The sequence below is a fragment of the Dromiciops gliroides genome, chromosome 1 (assembly GCF_019393635.1).
Source record: "Dromiciops gliroides isolate mDroGli1 chromosome 1, mDroGli1.pri, whole genome shotgun sequence".
NCBI classification, from domain to species: Eukaryota; Metazoa; Chordata; class Mammalia; order Microbiotheria; family Microbiotheriidae; genus Dromiciops; species Dromiciops gliroides.
The window spans coordinates 210,668,327-210,692,134 of NC_057861.1; positions in this window are offsets into that span (position 1 = coordinate 210,668,327).

The following is a 23,808-nucleotide window of genomic DNA, read 5'->3' on the forward strand; positions in this document are numbered from 1 at the left end:
AAGTTTTGCATATTGTCTGAAGTTATTTTATAGACTTTTTTATTTTTGGTGAGGCAATTGGGGTTTAGTGACTTGCACAGGGTCACACAGCTAGTAAGTGTTAAGTGTCTGAGGTCAGATTTGAACTCAGGTACTCCTGACTCCAGGGCCAGTGTTCTATGCACTGAGCCACCTAGCTGCCCCTGACATTATTTTAAATGGTATTTCTCTTTCTTCCCTTTCCTGTTGGGATTTTTTTTTGGGGGGGTAGTATATAGAAATGCTGATAAGGATTTATTTTATATTATACAAATTTTGAAGAACTTACTTGTTTTAACTAGTTTTTTAAACTTTATTTTTGGGGATTCTTTAAATATACTACATGTAATTTTGAAGATTCATAGCTCTGTTTTCTTGTTGCCTTATTTTTAGTAAATTTCTTTTTTCTTATTGCTATTGCTAGTTTTTGTCATGAAATATTGAATAATGGTGTTGAGAACAGACATCCTTATTAAACTTTTGATCTTATTGAAAGTTTATCCCCATTACAGATGATGTTTGATGATGGTTTTATAAAGCTGCACTTATCATTTTGATAAAGGCTCCATCAGTTCCTAAACATTCTAATATTTTTAATAGCAATGGTTTTCAAAGGATTTTTCTGCATCTATTGTTATAATCACATGATTTTGGGGGGATATTGTTACTAATATGGTTAATTCTGCTGATATTGTCCCAGCCCTGAATTCCTCTTGTAAATTCCACTTGGTCACAACATGTGATTTTTTGAGACATTTAACTGTAATCTCTTTGTGAGAATATTATAAATTGTTTTTGTATCAATATTCATTAATTATTTTATATGTTATTGGAATTAATTATTCCTCAAATTATTGATTGAAATTCACTTGTAAACCCATCTGGTCCTAGGCATTTTATCTTAGGGAGATCATTGGTGGCTTGTTCAATTTATTTTTCTACTAAAAACATTATTTATCTGAGGATTTATGCAAGTAACTTTTTGTCCTAAAAGAATGGATATATTTTAAACCACTGCAGCTTCTCACACACTTTCATTCCATTGCCTGCATTATTCCCAGAACAATCTAAATAAAGACCACTCTTCCATAATATCCAAGGTGCGAATCTTGGAGATCAGTCTGGCAAAATCAGTTATTTTTCATGTGTAAATGTGAATTTGATCAGCAAATCCATTGCTTGATTTCCTTTTCTTTGCAGATAGGCATTCGATGAACTATGAAATGACAATAAACCAGTGTGGTAAAATATGAAAGTTTTTAACAGTCGGTTAGGATAACTGAAAGACGCCAGTTTTTCAAGGACCACCCTTTTGGGGAGGAGATGAACAGTCCGCCTGCTGCGCATGTCAGACTGCCTGCCGGGTACAGTCCGCCTGCTGCGCATGTCAGACTGCCTGCCGGGTACAGTCCGCCTGCTGCGCATGTCAGACTGCCTGCCGGGTTTTTTTGACTTCCGGGGTGGAGAGAACGGGAGTAGCCTTTTTTTTGCCGGCTTGGCGGGACTCCGGGCGGCGCGGCACAGACGGTCTGACTCACTCCAAAGGTGGCCTAAATCGGTTTGGTGAGTTTTTATAAGGAATATAGACTAAGCCTAGATTTAAGACGATTTGTACTGTATTTCTGTTTTCCTATCCTTCTAATCAACAACACCTTATATACAATAAAGGCTCTATCTAGAAAACCAGAAGCTTCTTCCATTTACTAGTCTGGGAGATGAATTAAGGGAAGGGTTAAGTAGGGGAGATTTATGATCTAATATCCAATTTTAAATCTCACAGTTTGGCGACCCCGAAGGGACCTTAAGGACCCTCCCACCCTCCCTAGTTTGGCCATAAGCCGGCTAATTCGGTGGATTTTCCAAATACCCCCCCCCCCCCCCCCCCCCCCCCCCCGCGGACTTTCCCTTTGTCTAGTCTCCCTTAAAGACTTTAAGCCTCTAAAAGTCTTGCTTTAAACAGAAAAGCCAGCCCAGTTTAAAGGGCAAGATGCTCGAATATTCTACCATCCCTTTGATTTTTCTCATCGGAATGTATTGGGACAGCATAACATCCCGACTTAGAGGAATAGTTTACTCAATGGTCCTTCATAACATTATTGGTTTTTTCCTCATTCAGGCAGCAAAAAGTTTTTTGTATAATAGTATACGTGAGAATCTTTGGGAAAATACGTTTAATATAAGTAGAAATTTTATGCCTGCAATTGAAATACCTTTTAATACCACATCCATAGTTCATACGACTAAGGATTTTATTTTTTTTTGTTGTTTTTTTTTTGTTTTTGTTATTATCATTGTTTTTGTTATTATCATTGTTATGATGTGGGGGAAACTCTCACATATGGAGAGAGACCTCAAAATGGCTGTTTCTACTAGAGATGATCCAAATTCAGAATCAGATCAGCAGAAACTACTCCCTCTGCAGGAAGCTATAGAACATAGTAAGAAGGGAGTGCCAATTCAAGTCAGAAAATATAGCCCCTTTAGACCAAGTGACTTGAGCGCATGGAAATCAATCATCCCTAGTTTTGAGAAAAATCCAAACACTGTAATTTCACAGTTAAGGACTATATTTAATGCATATCAACCCAGTTGGGCTGATGTTACTTGCCTTTTGGAAACTTTACTGTCCCCAACTGAGATTACAGATATTATCTCAGCAGGAAATGCCCTTGTTGCGAAAGGTAAGGCCGATGTGGAATGGCCTCTAAAGGATCCAGAGTGGAATTATAATGATGATAGGGATTTCCAAAGATTAAAAGATGCTAGAGAAACACTTCTGAAGGGAATGGAATCTTGCTCTAGAAAACCGGAAAACTGGCAGAAATTTTTAAGCCTACCTCAGGAGGCTAATGAAAGACCAAACAGATTTTATGATAGACTTTGTGAGGCCGCTAGACAGTACACCAGATTGGATCCAGTAGATTTAAGAGATTCCTGTATCATTCTCAACACATTTGTTTATAATTCACTGCCAGAAATACGCAGATACTTTCTGAAACAATGTCCAGACTGGAGAAATCTCTCAGTAGATAGAATTAAGGAACTTGCAAATTATGTCTTTGACTCACGTGAGGAAGATCCAGATCACCCTAAACAGAGCATTCTGGCACCAGCGATTCCTAGTCAGCCATGTGGACACCGGAACAAGGACACTAAGGTGTGTTGTTACTGTCGTAAGGAGGGGCATGAATTGAGAGAATGTAGGACTTGGAGAAGAAATTCTAATTCTAATTACAGGCGAAATCAAAATAGAAATAGATCTTTTTGGAGGAATACAGAAAGGCAGTACCAGAATAATGGTAACCAAGACCCCCCTCAGAAGAGGACACAGGAATGATGGTGTCTTGGGGAGGAATGGAACATAGATAATGAAAGCCATATATTCCCAGATCCAGATTTTTTGAATGCACTTGTGCCAGTCCATTCACCTCCCCAGAGTAATGAACCACATGTCACCTTAAAAGTGGGGGAGACTTATTATGATTGTCTGCTAGACACAGGAGCCTCTAAATCAGTATTAGTAAGCAAACCAGATGCTGGGTGTAGACCTGTAGGATTTTTGAATGTAGTGGGAGTCTCAGGAAAGAGCCAGAGAGTGGCAAAATTGAATCCTCGCATGGTATCTATGGGGCCCTTAACAGTGGAACATTCATTTTTACTCATGCCTGATGCCCCTGTAAATTTATTAGGTCGTGATCTCCTTTGCAAGCTTAGAGCAACCATATCTTGTGCTCCAGATGGGGCTGTCTCCTTACAATTGCCAGAGGATACTGTTCATTTATTACCAATTTTACTTACAGAAGCTCAAGGAACAGCAGGGGAGGTATCCAAAATCCCCTCTGACATTCCTGAGTCTTTATGGGCCTCATCCCCTAATGAGGTGGGGCTCCTTAAGTCTGCCATGCCTGTTACCTTTAAAGTTAAGGGGGGACCACCCCCCTCCATTCCACAGTATCCATTGTCTAGGGAAGCAATAGAAGGGATCACCCCTATAATTGAGGCTTTGAAAAGCCAGGGTATTATTATTCCATGTCATCACTCTCCATGCAATACTCCCATTTTGCCAGTTAAAAAACCCAAGCCTGGGCCAGATGGTAAACCTGTTTATCGTTTTGTGCAAGACCTTAGAGCGATTAATAATTATGTTATTCCTAGACATTCCATAGTTCCAAACCCGGCTACGATAATTTCATCGATTCCCTATGAATCTACATGTTTCACAGTGGTAGACCTTTGCTCTGCCTTTTTCTCCATACCAGTACATGAGGACTTCCAATATTTATTTGCTTTTACCTGGAAAAATAGACAGTGGACCTGGACTAGACTCCCACAGGGATTTGTAGACAGTCCCACATTATTTTCCCAAATTTTACAGCAGGATCTGGCCTCTATTACCTTTAAGGGCTCCACACTAGTACAATATGTAGATGACTTACTTTTGGCCTCTCCTAATGCTGAAATTTGTCAGGAAGATAGCCGTCACTTACTGCTGGAGCTGCACAAGAGAGGACACAAGGTTTCCAAGACAAAGGTACAATGGTGTTTGCCCCAGGTAGAATATTTAGGATTTATTTTGGCTGCTGGAACTCGCTCTGTCTCTTCTAAGAGAGTCCAGGCCATTCAACAACTCTCTGCCCCCACTACTAAGAGGCAGTTGAGAGCCATTCTGGGAGCAGCTGGGTACTGTAGACAATGGATACCCTCTTTTGGTGAAATTACTAAACCCCTCATAGCTCTTACAAAAAGTTCTGTTCCAGACAGTTTACAGTTGGATCCCCAGCATCTCTCAGCCATAAAAGAATTAAAACGGGCCTTGTTATCAGCACCTGCCCTAGGACTGCCAGATTATAGTAAGCCTTTCACTCTCTTTGTGCATGAACAAAGGGGGGTGGCTTCTGGAGTCCTGACTCAGTCACTGGGGCCTAACCAACGTCCTATAGCCTACTATTCAATTCAGCTGGACCCTGTAGCAGCTGGAGCGCCACCTTGCCTTAGAGCAGTGGCGGCCACAGCGCTTTTGGTAGAAAAAGCCTCTGATTTGGTCCTAGGTAACCCTCTAACTGTGCAATGCCCTCACGAAGTGGAGGCTCTCTTACTACGTCACAGGACACAAGCCTTTTCAGATCAAAGGCTGGCTAAGTATGAAATAACCCTGTTAGGTAATGAGAATATCACTTTAAAACGCTGCACAGTTCTTAATCCAGCAACACTACTCCCTAACTTACCATTCTCGGGGGAACCGTTGCATGACTGTGCTTCTTTAGTTGATATGGCTGAAAAACCCCGTGATGATCTTTTTGATACACCTTTAGAAAATCCTGATCTTGTCCTCTATACAGATGGTTCCTCATTTATGAGAGAGGGAACCCGTTTTACTGGAGCTGCTGTAGTTTCTGATTATGACACCCTCTGGGCAGCTTCTCTGCCTTCCCATTTTAGTGCACAGGCTGCTGAACTTGTGGCTCTTACACAGGCCTGTAATATAGCTAAAGATAAGAGTGCCACCATTTTTACTGACTCGAAATATGGCTTTGGCATATGCCACTTTATTGGTATGATTTGGCGTCAACGAGGCTTTCTAACATCCTCGGGCAAGGCTATTGCCAATGGGGACCTTATCAAGGACCTCTTAGATGCCCTAAAACTGCCTTCTTCCCTAGCCGTTGTACATTGCCCTGCCCACACAGGGAATAGTGATCCTGTTTCAAAGGGAAATGCACGAGCCGATTCTGCAGCCAAGCTTGCTGCATTAGAAGCTCCTGAACATGTATTTAACCTTTCACCTTCTGAGGATATTCCTTCCAACCTAACCTATGACGATTCTGAAGTAGAAAAGTGGAAAAAGAAATTTAAGGCGAAACAGATCAATGGCATCTGGGTGTCTCCGGAAGGTAAGCCATTTCTTCCCCGGAAATTCTACCACCAGGTATGCCTCTCTGTTCACAGAAAAGGCCATTTTGGTACACAAGGCATTGTAGACTCTATTAAGAGAACCTGGATAGCACCAGGTGTGACTAATACAGCATCTCGAATCTGCTCGGGCTGCTCCACATGTCAGTCTTATAATCAGTATGCTTTTAAGGTCAAAGCTTATGGAGGGCGTCCTCTAGCATATACACCTTTTGAGCACTTACAAATTGATTATATTACTATGCCAAAAGCAGGACATTATAAATTTTGCCTTGTTATAGTTGATCAGCTCACTCGGTGGGTGGAGGCCTTTCCCAGCCCCCGAGCCACAGCTGCCTTTGTTGCCAAAATTCTTCTTAAAGAGATAGTACCTCGTTTTGGCCCACCAGCCCGCATAGATTCTGACAAAGGCACACATTTCACTGATTCGATTTTATCCCAAATCTACTCTTTCTTGGGAGTGACTCCAAAATTCCACACGCCCTACCATCCACAAAGTTCAGGCCAAGTCGAACGTATGAATAAAGAGCTTAAGAGTATGATTGGCAAATTATGTACTGAAACCCATTTGAAATGGCCTGATGTTCTACCATTGGCATTATTCTATCTACGAAGTAGACCAAGAGGAGAACTTCATATATCTCCTTATGAAATGCTTTTTGGTCACCCTCCTATCCAAGCTAAAACTTTTTCCCCAGTTTATACATCACTGGTGGGAGGTGATACTTCTGTTGCTTCCTATATACAGGAATTACAGACCAGGCTACGTGAACTCCATGAGGCAGGAGCTGTGGTCCAGGCAGGACCATTAGACTTTTCATTGCATAACTTCAACCCAGGAGATAAAATATATGTAAAGAATTTTCAGAAAACCAGTGGAACTCAACCTGCCTGGGAAGGACCTTTTCAGGTATTATTGACAACTCCTACTGCCATTAAAATTGGTGAAAAAGACTCATGGATTCATTGCTCTCATATAAAGCCTGCACCATTCATAGGTGAAGAGATTTCAGATAGACCTGAGGTAGACGCTAAAGAGGTAAAAACCCTAAAGATAGCAACTGTTAAAGAGCAAAGAGAGTTCAGAGGAAAAAGGCAGTTCCCATTTAATAATCCCACTGATCAGTTAAATGCTTTGGGACTCAGTCTTCGTAAAGTATCAGGAGACGGAAATTGCCTTTTTAGGGCTTTAGCAGACCAGCTAGAAGGTCACTGTAGAAATCATCTCAGACACAGACAAGAAGCTGCTTCTTATATGATTAACCATAGACAAGAGTTTGAGTCTTTTATAGTAAATGACTCCCCTTTTGAAGAATATGTTGATGAATTAAAGAAATTTGGAAAGTGGGGAGGAAATGATACAATTGTAGCATTTGCTAAGCAGCATCAGCTGAATGTTGTGGTTCATCAATTAAATCAGCCTTTATTGAAAATCAGTGGCACAGACAAAACTGATGCTAGAGAACTCCACATTTTCTACCATAAAGAACATTATGACAGCATTAGGAAGATCAATGACAATTCAGAAACCCCTGCCACTTTGGCATGCAGAGAATTGGGGAACCAGTTAAAACAATGTGGCATACCCCAAACTCTAGCAGCTTAAATACCTTAAAATTTAACAAGCATTTCCTTCCACAGGCAAAAGCACTGAAGCACATGGCCTCAATTTCTCCCACCCTTTTCCCTACCCTATACCTATTTTTTTTTTTATCCTTTTTGCTTTTTGTTTTGTTTTGACTTTTGAAAGGCACTGAAAAGACCTGGAATTCACCACACCTTTAAATTCTTTAAGAGCACAAAAGGGTGCTTAGCGAATCTTTTGCCTTTTATTTTTGGTTTTTGGTTTTGCTTTTTTTTTTTTTTTTACTTTTGTTTCTTTTGCTTTTCTTTAAAAACCCGATTTTGTAAACTAAGTGACTTTTCAAAGGCATTTTAAGTATATGCTATTGAATATTGAATCTTGCTTATTGAAGTCTTATTTCTTTTTGATGAATTAATCACCACTTTAAGTATCTGCTACTGTTATACTAGAGAATTCATGTATAAGATGATGTGGTCTAATGTCTAAAAGAAGATTATGTAACAATGTCTAATATAATCAGCTATTTACATTCGTTTATTATTTATATGTCATTATACTCTGGGTATGGTTTGGAATTATTGTATATATCACTAATATATTCTCAGTTATGCAGCATAGCACACATTTTTACCATCATATTGTCTTTGGTGAAATTAATGAGATTTCAGAAATATGGAAACTTATCATTTCAGAGACTAACTTGCTGTGAACTCTGATGCAGGCCCTGGAGAGAATATATGTGCAACAAAAGGAGAGACAGGTATACATAAGTCCATGGTTTGCTTATGATGGTGACTATGTAGAGCACAATTACTAGGCACAGTCCAGTATTCATCCTCTCTCCCTCCTAATTTAACCTAATTTAACTGAACTTACTTATCTTTTTATCTCACTCAGTTGAATTCACCTGTGGCCTAGCACAATCACTGGCTGTCTCGGAACCATGAGATATGGTATGATAACCTTTCCATAACATTTTCAGGTGTCATGAACACATACTAAATTTGACTTTGATCCAGACACATGGTGGTAAAAAGTGTTACTGATTGCAAAATGCTATGCTAAGGTTTAGTAAAAAAAAAAAAATACAGCAATTCAAACAGTTAAAGAAGAAATCCAGCTTTCCAGACCAGAGTCCAGAATCCAGAATCCAGACCAGAGTCCAGAATCCAGTTTTCCAGACCAGAATCCAGTTTCCTCCTGATGATATCTTACCACTTCAAGAAGACAAGAGAACTCAGAGACTTTATATGAACTGTTTTGCTTTATTAGCTTTTACTATCTCCTTTCTGTTATATACTATCTGTAACATGTACTCTCTGCAGAGGCTCTCCCTTTGCAAGACTAATGTCAAAGCGTCGGTTCATGAGGAAAGAAAAAAAATCGCCCCTCTGGACAAAACTTTCCTCTCTTCCTTTTCTGTATTGTTGTTCGCATATTATTAGTCAGCAGAAGTTATTATATTCTTTTTACTGTTCCATCAAGGAAACATTCCATTTCTTGAGGAAGCAAAGGGGGGAAATGTGGTAAAATATGAAAGTTTTTAACAGTCGGTTAGGATAACTGAAAGACGCCAGTTTTTCAAGGACCACCCTTTTGGGGAGGAGATGAACAGTCCGCCTGCTGCGCATGTCAGACTGCCTGCCGGGTACAGTCCGCCTGCTGCGCATGTCAGACTGCCTGCCGGGTACAGTCCGCCTGCTGCGCATGTCAGACTGCCTGCCGGGTTTTTTTGACTTCCGGGGTGGAGAGAACGGGAGTAGCCTTTTTTTTGCCGGCTTGGCGGGACTCCGGGCGGCGCGGCACAGACGGTCTGACTCACTCCAAAGGTGGCCTAAATCGGTTTGGTGAGTTTTTATAAGGAATATAGACTAAGCCTAGATTTAAGACGATTTGTACTGTATTTCTGTTTTCCTATCCTTCTAATCAACAACACCTTATATACAATAAAGGCTCTATCTAGAAAACCAGAAGCTTCTTCCATTTACTAGTCTGGGAGATGAATTAAGGGAAGGGTTAAGTAGGGGAGATTTATGATCTAATATCCAATTTTAAATCTCACACCAGAATATTTAATTTGTTGGGCCTATGTAAAACTGACCTCACTGAAGGTTCACAACTGCTAACTTTATTTAGAATTTACCATTTTAAAAAAATGAATGTACTCTCACTTCTTTAGAAAAGATTGCTGAATATTAAGGTTTAATATTATCTTATTAAATTATTAATTATATAATTATTAAATTATTAATATATAATTTATAATATATTATATTAATTATTAAATTAATATTCATGTAGTGAGCTTGATAAAATATAGGGAATAATCTTTTCAAAACATGTCTTTCATACCTGATAATTTTTACACACTACAGTCAGAATGTAACTATTCGGTGGCTCACTTGGAAATTATTTTCCTAGTATCAACAAGTATTCCAATTCCATTTTTATGTTCCATTATCCAAAAATAAGCTTATATCTCATTATAACCCCTAACCCTATTCATCATTCTCACCATGCTCTTCAATACTTTTACACTCAATTCTTTGGCAGCCATCACTGTGGCACTCCCTACAGTCTTGTCCTTTCTCTGTCTCAGCTCTGTGGTGCTAAATAATTTCAACTCTACTTCTTTTGCATAATTTGATAAGATCACTATTTACTGTTTTTGTATATGGAAGAACATACACATTTATATGGTACTAACTGGGAATGGCCTTAGCTTAAAAAGACCTAGGTCTCCCAATGCATCTGGGATCATCTCCAGTTGTCATGATTTATTTCTCGCCACTGGGCTTTAATGACCCTGGTGGAAAGAGTAAAGCACAGTCCTGCTTCACTTTAATCTAATTTGCTTTCAAGTCAAAATATCACCCACTTGATGACATTGGTCCTCTTTGAGAATGAAGGATCAGTGGATAGCAACAACTGTGTGCCAGGCATTGTGCTAAGGCTTTTTACACATAGTATTGCATTTGATCCTCATAACAACCCTCTGAGAAAAGTACTTTTTTTTTTATCCTCACTTCTCAGTTGGGGAAGCAAAGAGAGGTTAAGTGACTTGTCCAGGGTCACTTAGTAAATGTTTAAGGCCAATTTGAAGGCAGTTATTCCTTCTCCAGTCCCAGCATATTAGCAACTGGCTCTAGTATAAGGAGTTGAAATTGAGTCTCTACCATCACCGGACTTTTGCTAAAGCTTTTTTTTTTCTCACCTTTTTTCTGGACATTACTATGTTGTAGGAGTTATACAACAAATGACTATCCTACTATATTAATTACCACATTGTGAAAATCATTTGAAAAGAGATCAAAGGCCATGACTCAAAAATTATGAACTGTTCATCCACACACTGTGTTTATCTATGACAGATAGTTCAGGCAGAAAATAAGATGGATCCAGAAATGAAAATGAGATGGAACACAGATTAGATTGCTTTTGTAAAATTGTAAAGCTGTTTCATTTTCTTTATTTCTTACCCCTTCCAAACCTCCTATGAAAACTTAACTTTTTTCTTTGTTTGTTTGTGTGGGGCAATGAGGGTTAAGTGACTTTCCCAGGGTCACACAGTTAGTAAATGTCAAGTGTCTGAGGCTGGATTTGAACTCAGGTCTTTCTGAATCCAGGGCTGGTGATTTGTCCACTGCACCATTTAACTGACTCCATGAGAGAGAGAATTGGATTTGGTTGATGAGTTTAGTGAAATAAAAATATTTATCCTTTGTTATAAAAGATAGCTGTCTGAGAGGGTTGGGGACGGGATATATTGTTAAATGTAGGAGATATATAAGTAAAAAAATCAATAAAATAATTTAAGCAAATATTAATAAGGTATGTTGGTACTATACTTGGAGTACTTAATAGGGAGACATTTAGAATTTTTAAGTAGTTGAATGAAATAATAAGTTTATTAGGGGGACTAATTTGTAATTGATGCATTAGAAAAGTTAGATATTAGAGGCCAGGAGACATATTGAGAGGCCATTAAAATAGTCTAGGTGAAAAATGATGCCTTCACACTAGCCTTCAAATATCAAACTGATACTTTCTACTTGCCTAGGTTACTATAACATTTATCCATAAGAAGTATTTTTTCATGAGTTTTTTGATAACGTGATGAAAATATGATGGAAATATCACATTTGTACTACAGGGATTATTTAAGCCATAATTGCTTATGGCTTTGGAAAGAATATTACACAATCACATTTTCTAATGCAGAACAAAAGTGCCTTTAAGTCATTCTAAATGAGACAAGTGAAAATTGCAAATAGAAAACATTGCTTGTAGATACCATAGAGATAAGTCCTTAAATATGTAAATGTACTGGGAGAAGATTCTGTTTTATAGCTATTCTGATACTATAGCACTATCCAGAGAATTCAGATTTATCCTATTTGCCCAAGTCAGAAATTCATGATTCACTAGAGATTTTAGTGATGGGAATAGGCCGATAATAGCTAATTTTGTTGAAAAATGTTTTCCCATTCTCTTTTCCTCTGTAGAAAAAAAATATAATCTCTTTAGGATCACATGTCATGTTCTTCATAGACTTCAAAGGAATAAAGAAAAAAAGATCTATTAAGTTAATTAGTCCATCTACACACAGGTGAGTTATTCCCTCTGTCCAGTGTATGTTTAATTTATTAAAGTCAATTATTTTAGTCAATTGGGATTCTACTGATTCTACCAGTTGCAATACCAAAAATATGCTTATGCATCATTTAGAAATGTGTGAAATTTTGTGCATCTAACTTTCAATTCACACTGGAAGCAATTCAGAGCACAAGTGAATGTAGGTATAATGTGAATGCAGCAGAAATAATGTATCAGACAGTTCTATATATGTCTAATGGAAAACATGCACAAAATATGAACTAAAAAGATCCCTATATTTATATTCTTATCTTCAAAAATACAAAGTTATCATTGCTCCACTTGCTAATTATTTTTTTGCTTTTAATAACATGATTTCTTTTATTTTAGCATAAATTTTGTTGTAGGAGTCTCTTCCAACATGGACATACACATTTTTTCTCTTGCACTTTCCATTATATACCAAGAAACTGGGTATAAACAAAAATTTAGGCTAACATAAAATGTATACAGAGAGTCTTGGAAGTTCATAAACTCTTTAGGGAGGTTAGAAAAAGAACACAGCATGATGTGTGTGCATGTGTAATTATGTGATTTTGTGACTACTTATACTGAGCTTGTGCCTAGTAGAAGTAATTCTTATGGTTTGACTGATTTCCTTTTCTCGTATTTCAGCCCTGGTGGCAAAATCAGAAAAAAAGGCAACAAGGTCTAACATTGAACAGGACACTGGATAGACCATGAATGCATCACCAAGTAAGTATCTAGAAGTTCAAGAAAGAAAAGCTAGGAAATGGGAGTCAATGGTGATAAGATAATTTATCTTTTCCATTTGACTTTCCTATTGAGAGAACTTTCTTTCAAATATTTCCTTAAAATCTTAGATATATTTCTTTTGTTTGTGCAAAACAATGTAAACAAATTATACATTTTACATGTTGTAATGCTCTCTATCTCTACTTTGGTCATTAATTCTTCCCTTATCCATAGATATGAAAGGCAATTTTATTATGGCATAACCTTTTATGTTTAAATAATGTACCCATTTTGACCTTATCTTGGCATATGGTGTAAGAAGTTTGTCTATATTTAGTTTTTGCCACACTGTTCTCCAGGTTTCCAAGCAATTTTGTTAAATATTGACTTTTTGTATCAAAATCTTGGATCTTTGGGTTTATCAAATCCTAGATCACTATAGTCACTTAGTACTATTTGTTGTGTACCTAATATATTCTACTAATCCACCAATCTACTTCTTCACTAGTACCATTTTGTTTTGATGATTACCACTTTATAATATTTTGAAAGCTAGTATGGCTAGGCCACCTTCCTTTACATTTTTAAAATATTTTATTTCATTGATGTTTTCAACCCTTTGTTCTTCTAGATGAATTTTGTATTATTTTTCTACTTCTATAAAATATTTTTGGTAATTTTGTATTTCACTGAATATTTAAATTAATTTGAATGGAATTGTCACACATCTGTGTTTGTGCTGATGATTTATATAGGTTTACATCATGTCTTTCAACTTTGCTAAATTCAAGTATTTCAAGTAATTTTTGAGTTGGTTCTCTTGGCTTCTCTAAGTATACCATCATATCACCTGCAAGGCATGATGGTTTTGTTTCTTCATTGCCTGTTCTAATTGCTTCAATTTCTTTTTTTTTCTATTATTATAGCTAACATATCTAATACATACTAAATAATAATGTTGATAATGGGCATCCCTTCTTCACCCCTGATCTTATTTGGAGGACTTCTAGCTTATCCCCATTAAAGATAATGCTTGATGGGGCAGCTAGGTGGCGCAGTGGATAGAGCACTGGCCCTGGAGTCAGGAGGACCTGAGTTGAAGTCCAGCCTCAGACACTTAACACTTATTAGCTGTGTGACCCTGGGCAAGTCACTTAATCCCAATTGCCTCAATAAAACAAACAAACAAACAAAAAAAAGATAATTCTTGCTTATTGTTTTAGACAGATACTATTTATTTTATGGAAAGATCCATTTATCAATATGCTTTTTAGTTGCTTTTGTTGTTGTTGTAGTTGTTTTCAAAATGAATGGGTATTGTATTTGGTCAAAAGCTTTTACTTCAACTATTGAGTTAGTCATATGATTTCTGTTGGTTTTGTTTTTGATATAATCAGTTATGCTGATAATTTTCTTCATGTTGACACCAGTCCTAGATTTCTGCTAAAATTCTAACTTGATCATGGCGTATGAAATTTTATAAAGGTAACCTGTATAGCTCTGAGTTTTAGGTATAATCTTTTCTGTTTCAATTCAGTAGCTACCACATTTCTATCACATTTAACTTTTTCTAAAATTCAGTTGGTTTATAATTTCTGAATGTGGGGAACATTTTCTCTCTTGAGGTCTTTGGAATTGTCTTGGATCATTGCACTGCTGAGATGAGCCAAGTTCATTACAGTTGATCATCATACAACGTTGCTGTTACAATGTTCTCCTGGTTCTGCTCACTTCACTCAGCATCAATCCACTTATGTTTTTCCAGGTTTTTCTGAAATCTGTCTTTTCCTAATTTCTTACAGCACAATAGTATTCCATCACATTCATATCCCACAATTTGGTTAACCATTTCCCAAGTGATTGGCATTCCCTCAATTTCAAATTCTTTGCCACCAAAAAGAGAGCTTCTATAAAAATTTTTGTATATGTGGGTCATTTTCATTTTTCTATGACCTCTTTGGGATACAGATCTAGTAGTGGTATTGCTGGGTCAAAGGATATGCACAGTCCCATAACCTTTTGGGCATAGTTCCAATTTGCTCCCCAGAATGGTTGGATCACTTCATAGCTCCACTAACAATACATTAGTGTTTCATTTTTTCCACAGCTTCTCCAATATATATTATTTTTTTTAAATATTAGCCAATCTGATAGATGTAAGGTGGTACCTCAGAGTTGTTTTAATTTGCATTTCTCTAATCAATAGTGATTTAGAGCACTTTTTTCCATATGGCACCAGATAGCTTTTATTTCTTCATCTGAAATCTGCCTATTAATTTCCTTTATGCTTTATCTACTATGCGACCTAGCTGCCCCCTCCCTTGGCACTCATTTTTTTTTTTTTTTTTTTGTGAGGCAATGGGGGTTAAGTGACTAGCCCAGGATCACATAGCTAGTAAGAGTCAAGTGTCTGAGGCCGGATTTGTACGCAGGTCTTCCTTAATTCAGGGCTGGTGCTTTATCCACTGCACCAGCTAGCTGCCCCCCACCCCAGGTACTCTTGATAAAGGGACTGGTAGTGTTTTTTCTTTAAGCTTCTTTTTGTTCATTTTTGAGGTTCAATTAAGTATCTTTTTAAGATATATAGACTCTTCTAGGCCTGAAGAATATGCCATATTATACAAAAGTCCTATGTATCTTGAGATATATCATTTAATACGTATCAACACATAATCATCACCTATTAATACATAATCATCATACATGAGATACCTGTTGTTAAGGGCTAAAATTCTAGCTATTCTGTCTAAAATATCTAATAAGTGGTCGCCAATAAATTATAAGCTTTAGCAAGGGTTAGACTTTTAAGCATTTATTAAGGAGAATAAGAATTTGGTAAAGAGAGAAAGAGAAAGGCCTACATTCATCTATCTATTAAAGGGAGAGGACATTTCTCACTCTGCTCTCTGCCAGAGTCCCCAGCGAAGAGCCTCAGTCAGAGCACCAGGCTCCTCCCTTCTTCCTCCCACAAGCAGACGTCACTTCCTGATGCCAAAGAAAAGACTCCTGGTCTTGCCCTCAAAGACCTTCACTTCATGGGAAGCTTTACTACAGTAAGCCTCCAGCAGGTGGCATCATTCCAATCATTACACTGTCCTTATCATATAGTCAGGGATGATTTATAATCATATACTTTAGAAGATAAATGATTGAGCTCATCTCTTAAATAGGTAATTTTTTAATTGATGAATTAAACAAAAACTATTTTCTAGTGCCACCAAATCAATGTTTATTACCATAAAAATAGCATACAATAGATCCTACTTTTAACCTAATTTATTTATTATATAAATTTGGATATAGTAGATGGCAAGCTTAAAATCTAACTGTGATGTTTAAAAATCTAGTGTGTGTTCACCTTAAAATAGAAACTTTAGCACCAGTCTTTGGTCATTAAACATTTATTAAAGTATATTAGGGATTAGGAAAGAGAGAGAGGGGAGAGAGCCATGGCAACCGCTACAACCAGTGGAGCACCGTGCAGTTTGCAGAGCCCCAGGCCAGTGCGTGCCAAGGCATAAAAACCTCAAATAACAATTAATTCTTTACATTCCCCCCTTTGTTTCATCAAGAAACACGAGGTATTTCCTTGATAGAACAATAAATATTAAACAATAAACAGTAAATAAATTTTTTAAAATAACAGAATATCCAATGCTAATAAACAATATACTAATAACAATATAGGAAAGGGAAAATATATATTACAGATGATGCATATAGTAACAGAAGGAAAAACAAAAATGTCCATTAAAAGTCCTTAGAATCTTGTCTTCAAAGGAGGGTTGAGATGTCATCAGGGGAACTGGACTCTGGTCTGGATTCTGGCTGTCTCTGGATTCTGGTTGTCTCTGGAGCTGCTGGGTTTTCATTAATCTTTAGCATAGCATTGTCCAAAAATGTTCAAATTAAATAATGAAAGTTCTTCAAAATATACAAAACAAGTTTAAACTTGATATATATACAGAATATTGGAGTCCCTCCTTTGGAGGATACTCATATCCGTACGCAATACAAAATTGAAACAGTAATGATGTTACTAACACTTTTTACTACTATATGTCTGTATAAAGGCCAAATTTAGTTATGTGTCCATGATGACACCTGAGAATGTTATAGAAAGGTTACCATACCACATCTTGTGGTGCATAGACATCTATAATTGTGCTATGCCTCAGCTGGATGCATTCTGACCATGCCACCAGATTGAGTGAAAAAGCCAAGTTAAGTTAAACAAGGTGCATGTGTTAAGGCTAACATGACACCAGACCATTTTTGGAGTGAGAGAGGAAGAAACTGGACTATGTCCAGCAATTGTGCTCTACAAAGCTGCTCTCAGAAGCAAACTATGGACATCCTGAATGTATTTGGCTGTTCTCTCAGCCTCCATCAGGGTATCTTACATGTACATGTCTCTCCTCAAGTTGTACATATATTCTCTCCAGGGCCTGCAATATGGAGTTGAAACATCTCCATTAAGCTCAGTGTAAGAGCAATTAGTCTCTGAAATAGTAAGTTTCCATAAATCATAAATCTCATATTAATTTCACCAAAGACAATATGATGGTAAAAATGCATGCTACACTGCATAACTTAGGATATACTTGAAATATATATATAATCCCAAACCATACCCAGAGTATATATAGTCACAATGACATACAAATGATAAATGAATATAAATGGCTGATATTATTAAACATTATTACAGAATCTTCATTAAGCAAGTAAACCACATCATCTTGTCCATGAATTCTCTATCTAGCAGAATGACAATAACATACTTGAAATGATAAACAATTTATCAAAATGAAATAAAACATCAGTGAGACTCAATATGTTCATTAATTGTCTTACAAATCAAGTAATAAGGTTCAATAACCCTTTCTAGAAGGCAGAGCCATGTGCTCTTGGTGGAGAAGTTCTTCACCTATAGGAGGAAAAGCTTGTTTAAGGTAAAAGCTTATAATGCTAGAATTTGGGGTCCACCACATTTTTTAAACTGGTTCCCCAATTCTCTGCATGCCAAAGTGGCAGGTGTTTCTGAAACATCATTGATTCTTCTAATGCTGTCATAATGACCTTTATGGCAGAAAATATGGAGTTCTTTAGCATTGGCTTTTTCTGTGCCACAAATTTGACATAGAGGTTCATTCAACTGGTGAATGATTACATTCAATTGATTATGTTTGGCAAAGGCTACAATGGCATCATTTCCAGCACAATTACCAGCTTTTTTCAAATCAGCAACATATTCTTCAAAGGGAATATCTGTTTCTATAAAAGACCCAAAGTCTTCTTTAAGACTGAGCATATAATTAGCACTTTCTTGTCTGTGTTTGAGATGCTTTTTTGAATGACCTTCTAACTTGTCTCTGAGGGCTCTGAAAAGACAATTTCCATCTCCTGATACCTTATGGAGTTTGATTCCCAGGGTCCTGCTTCATGGAGTTCATGTAGCCTAGTTTGTAGTTCCTGTATATAGGAAGCAACAGAAGTATCACTTCCTGCCAGTGATGTATAGACTGGGGAAAAAGTTTTAGCTTGGATAGAAGGACGACCAAAAAGCATCTCATAAGCAGATATATGGAGTTTGCCTTTTTGTCTACTGTGCAGATAGAATAATGTCAAGGGTAGAATATCAGGCCATTTCAAATAGGTTTCAGTACATAATTTGCCAATCATGCTCTTAAGCTCTTTATTCATACGTTCAACTTGGCCTGAGCTTTGAGGGTGGTAAGGAGTATGAAATCTAGGAGTTACTCCCAAGAAAGCATAAATCTTGGAGAGAATTGAATCTGAAAATGTGTACCTCTATCAGAGTCAAAGTATGCTGGTGGCCCAAAGTGAAGAACAATCTCTTTAAGGAGAGCTTTCACCACAAAGCCAGCAGTTGCTCATGGGGCAGGAAAAGCCTCCACCCATTGAGTGAGTTGGTCAACAATAACAAGACAAAATTTATATTGTCCTGCTTTGGGCAAAGAAATAAAGTCAATTTGTAGATGTTCATAGGTTGTTTATGCCAAAGGGTGCCCTCCATATGCTTGAGCACAGAAGGCTTGTTGATTGTAAAAATGACATGTGGAGCAGCCCGAGCAGATTTGAGATACTTTGTTAGTTATACCTGGTGCTAACCAGGTCCTTCTAACTGAGTCCACAATGCCTTGTGTGCCAAAATGGCCTTTCTTGTGAATAGAGAGGCATATCTGGTGATAGAATTTCTGGGGGAGAAGTGATTTTCCCTCTGAAGATATCGAGACTCCATTGATCTGTTTAGCCTTGAATCTCTTTTTCCACCTTTCTACTTCAGAATCAGGGTTAATAAGTTAAGTGGAAAGAAACATCCTCAGAAGGTGAGAGGTTAAATTCATGTTCAGGGGCTTGTAAAGCAGTGAGTTTAGCTGCTGAATCAGCTCGGGCATTCCCCTTTGAAACAGGATCACTATTCCCTGTGTGGGGAGGGCAATGTACAATTGATAGAGCAGAGGGAAGTTTCAGGGCAGATAGAAGGTCCTTGATAAGGTCTCCATTAGCAATAGCTTTGCCAGAGGATGTTAGAAAGCCCCTCTGTAGCCAAAGCATGCCCACAGCATGGCATACAATGAAGGCATATCTGGAGTCAGTATATATGGTCGCGCTCTTCCCCTTGGCTATGTTACAGGCTTGTGTAAGAGCCACAAGTTCAGCAGCTTGTGCACTAAAATGTGAAGGTAGAGAAGCTGCCCTGATAATATCATAATCAGAAACTACAACAGCCCCAGGGAAATGGGTGCCATCTTTCATAAACAAAGAACCAACTGTATAGAGGACAATATCAGAGTTCTCTAAAGGTGTATCCAAAAGGTCATCATGGGGTTTCTCAGCCATATCAACTAAAGAGGCACAGTCATGCAATGGCTCCCCCAAGAGTGGTAAGTTAGGGAGCAGTGTTTCTGGGTTAAGGACTACACAGCATTTTAAAGTGATATTTTCATGACCTAGCAGGGTTACTTCATACTTAGGCAGCCTATGATCTGAAAAGGCTTGTGTTCTATGGCATTGTAAGAGGGCCTTTACTTCATGGGGGCATTGTATTATAAGAGGATTACCTAGGACCAAATCAGAGGCTTTTTATACCAAAAGGGCTGTAGCTGCCACTGCCCTGAGGCGGGGTGGCACTCCAGAGGCCACAGAATCTAGTTTGCTGGAATAATAAGCTATTGGATGCTGGACAGGTCCTAATGACTGAGTCAGAACCCCAGAAGCCATTCTCTTCTGTTCATGCACAAAAAGAATAAAAGACTTACTGTAATATAGAAGTCCTAGTGCAGGTGCTGATAACAATGCCTGCTTTAATTCTGTAATAGCTGAGAGATGCTGGGAATCCAGCTGTAAAGGTTCTGGGACAGAATGTTTGGTTAGAGCTATAAGAGGCTTAGTAATTTCACCAAAAGATGGTATTCATTGTCTGTAATACTCAGCTGCTCCCAGAATGGCCCTTAACTGCTTCTTAATAGAGGGAGCTGCAAGTTGTTGAATAGCCTGGGCTCACTTAGGAGAGACAGAGCTAGTTCCAGCAGCCAGAATGAAGCCCAAATATTCTACCTGAGGTAAACACCATTGCACATTTGACTTAGAGACCTTGTGGACTCTATTGTATAGTTCTAATAATAAATGGCAGCTGTCTTCCTGACAGGTGTCAGCATCAGGGGAGGCTAAAAGTAAATCATCAACATACTGCACTAAAGTGGAACCTTTAAAAGTAATAGAAGTGGGACAGCTAGGTGGCACAGTGGATAGAGCACCAGCCCTGGACTCAGGAGGACCTAAGTTCAAATCCGGCCTCAGACACTTAACACTTACTAGCTGTGTGACCCTGGGCAAGTCACTTAACCCCAATTGCCTCACTAAAAAAAAAAAAATTAAAATTAATTAAGAAAAAAAAAAGTAATAGAAGCCAAGTCCTTTTGTAAAATTTGAGAAAATAATGTAGGACTATCCACAAATCCCTGAGGGAGTCCAGTCCAGGTCCACTGTGTATTTTTCTAGGTAAAGGCAAATAAATACTAAAAGTTCTCATATACTGGTATAGAGAAAAAGGCCGAGCAGAGGCCTACCACTGTGAAGCATGTAGCCTCACATCAGACTGAAGAAACTATGGTAGCAGGATTAGGGACTATAGCATGTCTAAGAATAACATATTGTTAATCACTCTAAAATCTTGTACAAAATGATAAACAAGTTTGCCATCTGGGCCAGGCTTGGGGTTTTTAACTGGCAAAATGGAAGTATTACATGAAGAATGATGGCATGGGACAATAATACCCGGACTTTTCAGAGCCTCAATTATAGGGGTGATCCCTTCTATAGCTTCTTTAGACAATGGGTACTGTGGAATGGATAGAGGTGGTCCCCCTTTAACTTTAATAGTAACAGGCATAGAAGATTTAAGGAGTCCCACTTCAGTAGAGCATGAGGCCCATAGGGACTCAGGAATGTCAGAGGGGATTTTGGATGCATCCCCTACTGCTCCTTGAGAGTCTGCAATCAAAACTGATAATAAATGAACAGTATCCCCTGGCAACCACTGAGAGACAGCCCCATCTGGAGCACAAGATATGGTTGCTCTAAGTTTACAAAGGAGATCACAACCTAATAAATTTACAGGGGAATTGGGCATAAGTAAAAATGAATGTTCTACAGTTAAAAGCCCCATAGATGTGATGCAAGGGATTAATTCTGCCACTCTTTGGGCCTTACCTGGGACTCCTACCACATTTAAAGATCCAATAGCATTGAATTCAGGGTCTGGTTTGCATGCTAAGACTGATTTAGATGCTCCTGTATCTAAGAGACAATCATAATCCATGTCCCCAACTTTGAGGGTCACATGTGGTTCGTTACTCTGGGGAGGTGAATGGGTTGGTACAAGAGGGTTCAAAAATTCAGGATCTGGAAAAGTAAAGCTTTCTGTATTTATTTTCCACTCCTCCCCTGGACACTGTCAGTTCTGTGTCTCCCTCTGAGGGATTCTAGAGTTACCCTGATTCTGATTCTCTCCTTCTGTACCTCCCTGATAGGGTCTATAATTATACTGATCCTGGTTGTTATAAGGTCTGTAATTATCTTGGTTGTTTCCTTTCTGGTAAAAATTTCCATAATTATTCTGTTTTTCCCTGAAAAAATATTCCAGACACTCAGTTACTGCCCACCTGAGTTCTTACTTTCTAATTCTACATTCTCTCAATGAGTGTCCTTGTTTTTTACAGTACTGATACACCTTAGGGGTTTTGTCCTGACCTTTAAATGCCTGACCTGAAAGTGCTGGTGTCAGAATGCTTTGCTTATCCATATTGTCTTCATTTGCCTCAAAGATATAGGTGGCAATTTCTTTAAGCCTTTCTACAGCCATATCTTTCCAGCCTGGACATTGTGTCATAAAAAATTTACAGATTTCTGGCAATGATTGATATACAAATGTATTACATACAACATAGGAGTCTTTTGAGTTTAGTGGGTCCAGTCTTGTAATTGCCTAGCAGCTTCACAAAGTGTATCATAAATCTAAAGCTCCTGAGCGAGTTTTAAAAATTTTTTCCAGTTGTCAGATTTCTTAGAGCAGGATTCCATTCCTTTCAGTAGTGTTTCCCTAGCATTTTTTAATTCTTGGAATTGCTGTGCATCATTATAATCCCAGTTTGGCTCCTGGAGAGGCCTTTCTGTTAAAGCTTCCCCAGAGGCCACCAAGGAATTTCCTGCTGTGACAATGTCTGCAATTTCACTTGAGAATAGTATAATTTCCATAAGACAAGTGACATCGGCCCAAGTGGGTTGATATGTATTATATATAGACCTTACCTGTGAAATTACTGACTTCAGATTCTGATCAAACCTAGGTATAAACTTTTTCCATGCACTCAAATCCTTTGGACTGAATGGGCTATATGTTTTATGCCTGTGCTCCTCTGCAGGCTGTAACATCATGTAGGGGGAGCAGTTTCTGTTGATATGGTTCTAAAGACTGGTCTAAATCTGTTTCTGAACTCAGGTCATCTCCAGTAGAGGGACCTGTACTGGTATCCTTCTGAACACATGGTCTACTATGGTCATGTCCCTCCTCTCTTTATAGCTTTTTTGGAAAAAATACCACATTGAAATAATGACAATAATGAGAATAAAATTTATAGCCATTTGAGCTATAATTATAGTAGTATAGTAAAGTTCAAATTTAGATGTAATGCTTCCAGTAATATTGTAAATGTGCTCAGTGAGAAAGATAAACTCTCCCATACCATTGTTCCAAATATTTTTTACCGTGTTTGTGAGGAGGAAACCAGCAATGCCATGAATAAGTATTGAGCAGGCCAATAGTTTAAATCAGGATAATATGCTGTCCCAAAATATGCCAATTAGAATATACAAGGGGGAAGCCAAATATTTAATCATGGTGCAGTTCAAAATGAACTGGCTCTTCTCTGACCAGCAAGATAAATGCTAAGGTTTTTTAAGAGCAAGGGAGATTGTATAAGGGGGAAGTGGGGGAGGAGCAAGAAGGTCTCCCAGATTAGTTGGCTCATAGCAAAATAAGGGGTAGGGGGGATGGGTTAAAGAAATTCACTAGGTTAATCAACTGGCTGACTTGTCAAAAACTGTGGGGAACAATTTTTAATTGGGAAGTGTTAGCTAAGTGGCTTGCCCCAATATTGGGGCAAGGAAGGAGACTGGCAGCCTCCCTCAAAACATAACAGGATTTATTTTAACAAGAATGAACTTACGAAATAAAACACAAACAGCATCAAGGGAAAGGAAATAAAATGGGGAAAGGGCAATTATACAACCGGAAAAAATACCACCACCCAGGAATCAACTGAGAATACACAGCAGAACTCCTGTCGCATTTTAGTTTCTAGCTAGAATGGCAAATTTTCCTCCCTATTCCTAGAAAACCCCACACATCCCCCAGA